This window comes from Oncorhynchus keta, unplaced genomic scaffold (genome assembly GCF_023373465.1).
Source record: "Oncorhynchus keta strain PuntledgeMale-10-30-2019 unplaced genomic scaffold, Oket_V2 Un_contig_3382_pilon_pilon, whole genome shotgun sequence".
In the NCBI taxonomy this organism is placed as follows: domain Eukaryota; kingdom Metazoa; phylum Chordata; class Actinopteri; order Salmoniformes; family Salmonidae; genus Oncorhynchus; species Oncorhynchus keta.
Genome location: NW_026287226.1, coordinates 1 through 10,085, shown reverse-complemented (window position 1 = coordinate 10,085; position 10,085 = coordinate 1). Strand labels below are relative to the sequence as shown.

The following is a 10,085-nucleotide window of genomic DNA, read 5'->3' as shown; positions in this document are numbered from 1 at the left end:
CAAATAGTCAGTACCTGATTCAGTTTCCTTCCATCTGTTTGGTGCCTAATGAAGACAACCCTACTTGATCACAATGGTCTGAGCCAAGTGTTGTGCAGATTCGCTAAGATTTTCATAATAACGAACGGTTAAAACCCAGTTGTTATATTGTTGAGATGATTTGTAGGTAATGCAGTACATTGCTCAAACTGACCCTCTTGCAAATTCTACCTAATGTATGTCTTATTTTTTCTCAGGTTGCCATCAATGATCAAATGATTTGATATGTTGCACGTTTAAGATGATATTCATATCTTTTGTCCACAGGCATCATGGTCGCAATATATTGAGCAACATGGCCACCAATGGCGACTTTCCTAAAATGTGGGACAAATTTGCTCCAAGGAAAGAGAGAGAATCCTTGAGGGAGGTCATCTCAAAGGTTAACCTCAAAGAAAGGTACATTCTCTCTGGATGATTAGAAGAAGTGTAACAAATGAGCTGATATGATTACAGAAATCCAATCCCACTGGGCACAGACATCAGACCAATGTCTAGTTATGATTTAAATTTGGGAACTCAACCAAAATGTGAAATCAACCAAAAATGCTGGTTAAAAGTTGGGTGAAAAAAATCCAATTGAGTTTTCAGCGTTGATTCACCGTCATCACATAGATTTTCTTGTTGTTGAAATGAGGTGGAAAAGTTTATTCAACCAGTTTTGGCCCAAAGGGATGAATTTAATATACTTGTCACAACTCTTACCGAAGGTGGCGCTCGGCGGTCGTCGTCACCGGCCTACTAGCTGCCACTGATTCTTTCCTCCCCCTCCTTGTCTGTTTATTGGTTACACCTGTTGTGTATTTGCTGATTAGTTGGGCTTTATTAGCCAGCCGGCCCGCCTGCTCTTTGTGCGGGATTGTTTTGTGTAACTTGTGTGCACGTCTGTGGGTTACTTGTTTCCCATTTTGTGGGTTTTGCTGGACAGTTTAAGTCCCCATGTTTGGGGCGTTGTTTTGTTGTACGCCCTGTGTTTTCGTGGGGTTGGCTTATGTTCGCCGTTTTGTGCATTAAATTAGCACTACCCTGAACTCTCTGCTTCCTGCGCCTGACTTCTCACCCACTACACCCAGAACGTTACAATACTGTAAGATTATATCTTTCTGTCTTTTCTCTTTTTCAACAGGAATATCTGAATCATCCCCAACTTGACTATATATTTGTATGTAAATATTTGCACATTTCCCAACTTGACTATTATCCCCTCCAGTCCCCAAACTCCAATATTTTCTCTCATTCTAAGAAATTTGACACTATCATCCAACCCCCATGTAAATGCATCTTTAAACTGCATTGACTCCTTGTCCAAGTCCTGAATCCACTATAAGTCCATATGAACCACATTCAAAGCACTAAATTACCTTTCCTCGAAGCTCCTATCTGATCTACCAGCTCAATAGTGGTCTACTGAAACCATACTCACCATCTCAGGGGGTGCTCAGATCATCAACCACTGACCTCCACACCATCCTCAAAAACAGCAGTCCTCTTTTGGAGACAGATTGGTCAGTGCTCCTGTATGGCACCAACATTGTGGATTTTCATCCAATACTTCTGGACTATGGGAACATTCTTTGGACAATAAAATGAGGTAAAATGGAAGCTGGCTACAGTCTCAGTTTTATCCTGCAAGACAGTGTGAGGATGTATAACAACAATACCTGTGGTTTAACTTGATGATCAGGGCCAGATTACCGAATGGGCACGCAGGGCATCTGCCCTGTGGGCTCCGACCTCCGGGGAATATCATCATAACATCCAAAACTAAAAAAATTGTCGATGTATATTACAGTACGTGGACGTTTTACAATTCGTAGCCATGTTATATATAAATGTGTGCATATTTTGTAGAAATTCCTGAGCATTTAAACATTTTTCGTGGGGATGTTGTATATCAATTTTCTTACTGGTGCTCTTCCATGCCGTCCTTAGGAGGGGTGCGTCACTTGAGTAGGTTGAGTCACTGACGTGATCTTCCTGTCTGGGTTGGCGCGCCCTTTTGGGTTGTGCTGTGGCGGAGATCTTTGTGGGCTATACTCGGCCTTGTCTCAGGATGGTAAGTTGGTGGTTGAAGATATCCCTCTAGTGGTGTGGGGTTATATCCTTCCTGTTTGGCCCTGTCCGGGGGTATCATCAGATGGGGCCACAGTGTCCCCTGACCCCTCCTGTCTCAGCCTCCAGTATTTATGCTGCAGTAGTTTATGTGTCGGGGGGCTAGGGTCAGTTTGTTATATCTGGAGTACTTCTCCTGTCTTATCCGGTGTCCTGTGTGAATTTGAGTATGCTCTCTCTAATTCTCTCTTTCTCTCTCTCTCTCTCTCTCTCTCTCTCGGAGGACCTGAGCCCTAGGACCATGCCTCAACTCTCTAGAGACAGCAGGAGTGGTAGAGATACTCTTAATGATCGGCTATGAAAAGCCAACTGACATTTACTCCTGAGGTGCTGACTTGCTTCACCCCCGACAACTAATTGTGTTTATTATTATTTGACCATGCTGGTCATTTATGAACATTTGAACATCTTGGCCATGTTCTGTTATAATCTCCACCCGGCACAGCCAGAAGAGGACTGGCCACCCCTCATAGCCTGGTTCCTCTCTAGGTTTCTTCCTAGGTTTTGGCCTTTCTAGGGAGTTTTTCCCTAGCCACCGTGCTTCTACACCTGCATTGCTTGCTGTTTGGGGTTTTAGGCTGGGTTTCTGTACAGCACTTTGAGATATCAGCTGATGTACGAAGGGCTATAAAAATACATTTGATTTGATTTGACAGACCCCACACTCATCGCTAGAGATCGAACTTCAGACTCCCTCTAAAACCACTGAACCCCTCAACACACCGAAAGACATTACGATATATCCCCTTAGAGGGAGCCGGAACAGGATAACTCCCTCCACCATCACAAAGACACAGAGGAGGAGGAACTATCCAACACCCAAGGAGAGAGAACGAGTGACCTCAGTCGAACACAGCCAGAAAGAGGAGGTGGAAAAGGTGAGGATGTGAGCAAGAAAGAGCAGAAGGCTTCTGATCAGCCAAATGGCAGGTAGAGGGAGAGGTCATAGTGATTCACACCCACAGAGAGAAAGACAACCCACACAACCTCTTGGTTGAGATGAACCGCACAGAGTTAGAGGCAGAGGGCTTTCAGCGCTAGCCAGTCAGCCTGCCTGCTCTGATCCTCAAGTCAATTGTATTTAAATTCATGTTCATCAAAGATTTTTATTCAATAATTGAAAAGTCCCATTTACTTAATGATCATTTTTCACTGTCCTCAACCCTCAAGAACCAGGGTCAGTCTGGGTCACCCTTTTACTGGGCAAACACAATTTGCATATCATTATAGACATGGCCGAAACATTAATCTTTTAACCTTGCCTGAATCAAACAATGCATTTTTTTATAGTGAGCAAGAGTTGCGCTTTTTCCTTTTCTATGATGATTATCACATTTTTGGTTGCACCTCAACTCTCAACGTTGGTTGAGCTCCCTCTGTTTTTTTGTTGTCAAATAATACATGTATTTTTTAATGTACAAAGTCAATTATTCAAAGCATTACAATTGTGATGTTTCCCACTTATTTACACAACCTACTCCACACTTACAAAGTGAAAGTTTATAGAAAAGTTCTGAAATTAAGTAGTAAACAGAAGAAAAGCAGAATTGAGTCCAATTATAATGCAAATAATTTAATGGTCTATGGTTCAATCCCATTTCTGAAGGTCTGATGAATAATTAATATTGTTCCTCCTCTTCCTTGTGGCAGGCGCAGCAGCACACTGCCCTCCAAAGCCTGCAAAATAATCGCTGGACTGCCCCTTTCCTCGCTCTGCATGGAACATCCAGTGTCACGTCCTTGGTGACGTGTGGGGTGACATCCGGGATGACCACAGCAACATCCTCTGGAAAGGGAAAAAAGAGGATCAGGATGTAAACAAATGCAAACCGTAGCTTCTTAACACTGGCCAGTTGAAAGGTTCTGCTAAGATGTCATGACAAACGGCACCTGTCAGAGTGCTCTCTAAGTGTTACTCACCTGCTTGGATGTCAGCTGGCAGAGTGTCGAAGACGGCCATCGTGAGAGTCCTTTCTTCAGGTGTGACATGCTCAATTGATCCTATTTATTTGTACTGAAATTTGATATTTTCTTTTCACTGCTGCTACTCGTGTTTTACAGACACACGTTTGAGTGGGTTTTCTACAGTCTGGCACATGTTGACACATTATGGAGAATGCATATGCTGCAAACCAGCACGACTATTAGGCATCAACTCTAGACGAGTTTCACTCACTACTGCAGTTTGGAGTTAGTTATGGGGCATACTTGAACTCTTTAAGGGAACATGAACCGTTCTACTCCTGCAAATTGTGACTAATAACCCTAATCAAATTCTACGAGATGGGTTTTTGAATGTAGTACTGTATTTTCATTGAAATGGCAGATTTGTATGATGTCACACAAAAATGTATGTAATGCTTCCCACAAAGAAATTATTTTACTATTTTGTTTCAAATGGTCCCTCTGGCATGCATATTTCTGTATGATTTAACACATGTTTGAATCCCACTTCCTTGATATTTTGAAGTTCATTTCCTTGATATTTTGAAGTTCATTTTAGTCCTCCTTGCATGTTTTGTTCCATACCTGTGCCTTGGAGAAAACAACTATAGCCCTGCAAGTCTAATACGCTATACACAACAGCAGCCTACAGTGTTAACTTATTGAGAATGTATATCATTGCATTTAACATTCAAACCTCCTTTAAACTCTTCAGATCTTAACCGGATCAAACTGGAATGTTAATATATTACCCTAAGTCAAACTGGTTTTGGTGTCTTAGACACAAAAGGTTGTTTTCTCCTCATAGTAAAAACACTGTTTCATGGTTTGGATTAAAAACACTGGGTATTTGTTACGTAGAACTTTGTGTTTCTTGGGGGGGAAAGCAATACTTAGCTCTACTGCTGTCTGTGTAGAGGCCTAGTTAGAATTGTATTGCAATGACAGGTGAAGTGCTTGTTGAAATCATGCTGCCTTGCTGCTCATTCCTTAAAGTACTTATACCAACGAATACCTGTTTGTCTGGAGCCATAGCTGTTCTTAACCTGTTCAACTCTGACGCCCTCTGGTGGCATTTTATAAACGATGCATAATATTGTATACTGCCCTCATAAAGTACATTTCAGTCCTTACAGAAACATGCTTAGGGAAAGGGAAAGGGGAATACCTAGTCAGTTGTACAACTGAATGTATTCAACTAAAATGTGTCTTACGCATTTAACCCAACCACTCTGAATCAGAGATGTGCGGGGTCTGCCTTAATCGACATTCACGTCATCGCCGCCCGGGGAACAGTGGGTTAACTCCCTTGCTCAGGGGCAGAACGACAGTTAAGTACTGTTAGAAAGCTAAGAACTGTGGGATTCTGATAAGCGTCAGAAACAATGTGACTATTACAGAGCCCGAGATAGGGGGGAGGTCCCAATTGTCAGTTGTTGGGGAATAAAAGATTTGAAAGTCTAGGTTCAATTACTCTCTCTAAACATGTGCACATTTCCATAGGAACAGAGCCATTTTAAAAGTGCGGGGTTTGTGCAACGTTTATCGTTTGACAGGATATACACATGAGAAGAAAGCTGAAGTCTCTATCCATACATTGATGTAAATATTCCCTTGTCTGATTCCCAGTTCGTCCACTCGCTAACAGTCGGAGATCACATGAGTTCTCTTGGCCACTTGAAACCAGTTGCGTCTGGATCCTGTCATTTCCTAATGAGCCGCCCCCAGGTGGTAAGGGTAGGCAACAATTTGTAACTGGATCCTGGACTTCCTGACAGGCCGTCCCAGGTGGTGAGGGTAGGCAACATCATATCCTCCATGCTGACCCTCAACACGGGGACCCCTCAGGGGTGCCTGCTTAGTCCCTTCCTGTACTCCATGTTTACCTGCGGCTCCAACACCATCATTAAGTTTGCCAATGACACGATTGTGGTAGGGCCTGCTCACCAACGACGATGAGACAGCCTATAGGGAGGAAGTCATAGACTTCAAAGAGTGTTTACTATTTTTTCTGGAGGGCCACAATGTGTAGTAATCTTTGGCCAAACCAGGCACACTAGAGTCTATGGAGCGATCTGATGTTGAACTTGAAATTCAGTTTATGTTGGCCCTAATATCCCTCCATAACATTCTAGCTATATGTATTGGTTAATGCCTGGTTGGAAAAAAATGAAAAAGACTAGCTCCTAAAGACATGATGGGCCACTACTTGGGTAGAAGCACTATATGGTCCTGTAGCCTACTTTGTCACATGTAAACAAGTTTAGGATGCCAAATGTTATCAAACATCCTACGCTTCCATTAGTCCCAGTCAAACGTATCTTTACCTTTATCAACCCTACTGCATATGCCCTTTAGCTTTCATTTCAATTTCATTGTATTGTACTTTGTTTGGGACGGCACAAGACACTTAAAAAATGATTATGATTTTCTCATAACAATGGAATTTTACTTCTCTGTTGCTCAATACTGTATGCTATTCGCACACAGTTGTCTGTTGTAGATCTGGAACCACTGACAGAATAGGGGAGTATCTGTGGCCACATGATAAAACACTAGTCTGGCATCAGTAGTCTGAAAATAGGAGGAAACCAGTTGGACATGTACATCAACATATGGCAGTTGACATTAATATTGTCAAAAACTCATCCTAGATGTCTCACACTTTTTGAATGAACTTGTACCTTTGGCCAGGATCCAATTTTCCCTTGGAGCTGGTGTGTAAAGGACCATATAAAATCATCTGAATGAGGCTTATTCATGATTCAGTGGGATTATAGCATAGTTGAATTCCATTTAATTTCCAATGAGTTTAAGAAATTAATGGAAAGCCATGTACTGATTGTATTTGTATGTTATGAATCACTACTTGAATATGTACAAAAACAGTTTGTTGATTTAGTGTGTCAGTTTTGTGGAGGTCCAAAATGAATGTAAAATCCAGACAGTTGAGGAATGACACGCAGTATGACATGAGCGATACCAAAAACATAGCTACTGCAGTCAGTTTACAACCAGGAGTTTTTCTTTTTTAAATTTGTTTATGGCTTAAACAACATTTTAACACAGCATAAACCAATAATGATCAAATTAGAAATCAAAGCAGTGGTAGGTTTTATGGGGAAAACATTCAATCAAATCACATACACATGGTTAGCAGATGTTAATGCGAGTGTAGCGAAATGCTTGTGCTTCTAGTTCCGACCGTGCAGTAATATCTAACAAGTAATCTAACAATTTCACAACTACCTCATACACACAAGTGTAAAGGAATGAATAAGAATATGTACATATAAATATATGGATGAGCGATGGCCAAACGGCATAGGCAAGTTGCAGTAGATGGTATAGAGTACAGTATATACATATGAGATGAGTAATATAAGGTATGTAAACATTATATAAAGTGGCATTGTTTAAAGTGACTAGTGATGCATTTATTACATCATATTTGTAATTATTTAAGTGGCTAGAGATTGAGTCAGTATGTTGGCAGGAGCCACTCAATGTTAGTGATGGCTGGTTAACAGTCTGATGGCCTTGAGATAATAATAATAATAAGAGCTAGAAGCTGTTTTTCAGTCTCTCGGTCCCAGCTTTGATGCAGCTGTATTGACCTCGCCTTCTGGATGATAGCAGGGTGAACAGGCAGTGGCTCGGGTGGTTGTTGTCCTTGATGGTCTTTTTTGCCTTCCTGTGACATCGGGTGGTGTAAGTGTCCTGGAGGGCAGGTAGTTTTTCCCCGGTGATACGTTGTGCAGTTGCTGTACCAGGCGATGATACAGCCTGACAGGATGCTCTCGATTGTGCATCTGTAAAGGTTTTTGGCGACAAGCCTCCTGAGGTTGAAGAGGCGCTGTTGTGCCTTCTTCACCATGCGGTCTGTGTGGGTGGACCATTTCAATTTGTCCGTGATGTGTACACCGAGGAACTTAAAACGTTCCACTTCTCCACTACTGTCCTGTTGATGTGAATAGGGGGGGTGCTCCCTCTGCTGTTTCCTGAAGTCCACAATCATCTCCTTTGTTTTGTTGACGTTGAGAGTGAGGTTATTTTCCTGACACCACACTCCCGAGGGTGTAGCATAAGAACAGCTTCATTGGCACAATGGACAATAACCTTGCACAATGTTCTGATCTAACATTCTAATCTATATCTGCTTAATTTGTAAATGATGTCAGTGTTGGAGCCCATGGCTATCCATAAATGAAAGAAAAAAAAAGAATTTGATGCCAGTCTGGTTTGCTTATTAATATAAGGAATTTGAAATGATTTATAGATTTATAAGTATATTTTTTCCAATTACATGTTTGATACTTAAGTATATTTAAAACCAAATACTTTTAGACTCTAGTATTTTACTGAGTGACTTTAACTTGAGTAAAAGTAAAGATACCTTAATAGAAAATGACTAAGCCAAGTATGACAATTGGGTACTTTTTCCACCACTGCACGTTCTGTGTATAAGCGACGATCATGCTATTGTTCCTAGATATACTGAATATGCCGCTGTTAAGTGGAGACGTTATTTTAGTTTGAGTTGGTTGATCAAGGAAGCAAGGCTAGGTACAGAAGCTCCTGCAACGAGTCGTCTGTATAAACAATAGTTTGTTGTGGGACGAAGCAATGGCCATGCACGTACACATTTTATGTATGGGTGCTCTCGGGAATCGAACCCATAATTATTGCATTGCAAGCGCCATGCTGTATCAACTGAGATACAGGACCACAGAAAACAATAGCCAACGTTACGTTTCTCTCAAGATTAGGATACTTGTTGTAGCTATACAATAACACGTTAGCAAACGTGCTAGCCACAGTAGCTAGCCAGGGCTACAGTTTGCATCCATGCCATACTTGTTCATTCACGTTTAGCTCATGTCATTTGTAATAACTGTCTCTGAAGTTTATTTTGCTGCCACCACGGTGAACCACGCGTATTTCTGCGTGCGCCACCATCTTTTCTCATTTTAACTTTGACTCTTCGCCTCTGACCCAAATACACATGTAACGCTTCTGTTCCTCGTATATTCAAAACTGGTTCGTAGTCGCCCTCAAGCGTTCTTGTCAAATTACTGCATTTGATTTGTTATTTTAATTTTATTAAATTATTTAACCTTATTTAACGAGGCAGGTCAGTCAAGAACACATTCTTATTTACAATGTTATGTATTGCTCATCATTGGTGTCGGCTGTTGTTTACTTATGTATTTGTTGTCTTATCACATTATTGTACAAAAAAACGGAAACGTAGCTAATACACCAGTATTTATTGTTTCGAGTGGTCTTTTTAGTGGTATGGGGATCCAGTATTGCCTCGCTGATTGCATTGATTGACAGATCATCCCTGAAGTTGTTTTATTGCGTAAAATTGCATTCACATTATGACGTTGGCTGAGTTACCGTATATAATGCGATAGTTTATCTCTTTGGTAATCACTTGGTAAAGTTTTACATGATGGGAACATAGGCTCCAGCCATAGACTTTAACCATGGAGGATAATAAGGTAAGCCTATGAATTGCTAACAGAGAAGCCCCATGCAGTGGTGCAGGAACCGCTGCACCGTCTTTTTTTATGCTGCGGCGGGAGCCACAGGGTTTACAGGACATGCGGATAGGGGAGCCGCAAGTAATGGCAACTGGGTGGAGGTGTGGGCTAACGTTAATGTGGCGCTAATATTATAATTTTTAATATTGTAAAAAAATGTATGCATTATAATAACCTATACATCAAACCGTGCTTCTACACCTGCATTGTTTGCTGTTTGGGGTTTTAGGCTGGGTTTCTGTACAGCACTTTGAGATATCAGCTGATGTACGAAGGGATATATAAATCGATTTGATTTGAAATATGATCCTTGCAAAGATAACAGCAGTAGGCTATTTATCATAATTCTACCGAAATTATAATAATAATAGGTGACTTCATAACGCATTAATTACGAATCTTGATATCAGGTAGTAGGATCTATGTGTATTTAAGGCGAAA

General features: G+C 41.2%; 1 long non-coding RNA gene across 4 annotated transcripts; it reads left to right on the top strand.

Moving 5' to 3' along the window:
* The first annotated feature begins 364 nt into the window (after positions 1–364).
* Positions 365–5,310, top strand: LOC127923960 (uncharacterized). Of its 4 annotated transcripts, XR_008116313.1 has the most exons (6): positions 365–438; positions 1,166–1,830; positions 1,972–2,095; positions 2,375–2,478; positions 2,808–3,029; positions 3,802–5,310. It is a non-coding gene; the product is annotated as an uncharacterized LOC127923960 (long non-coding RNA). The 4 variants fall into 4 exon arrangements; XR_008116312.1 differs by having other exon boundaries at positions 2,375–3,029; XR_008116311.1 differs by having other exon boundaries at positions 1,972–2,478.
* The last annotated feature ends 4,775 nt before the right edge of the window (positions 5,311–10,085 follow it).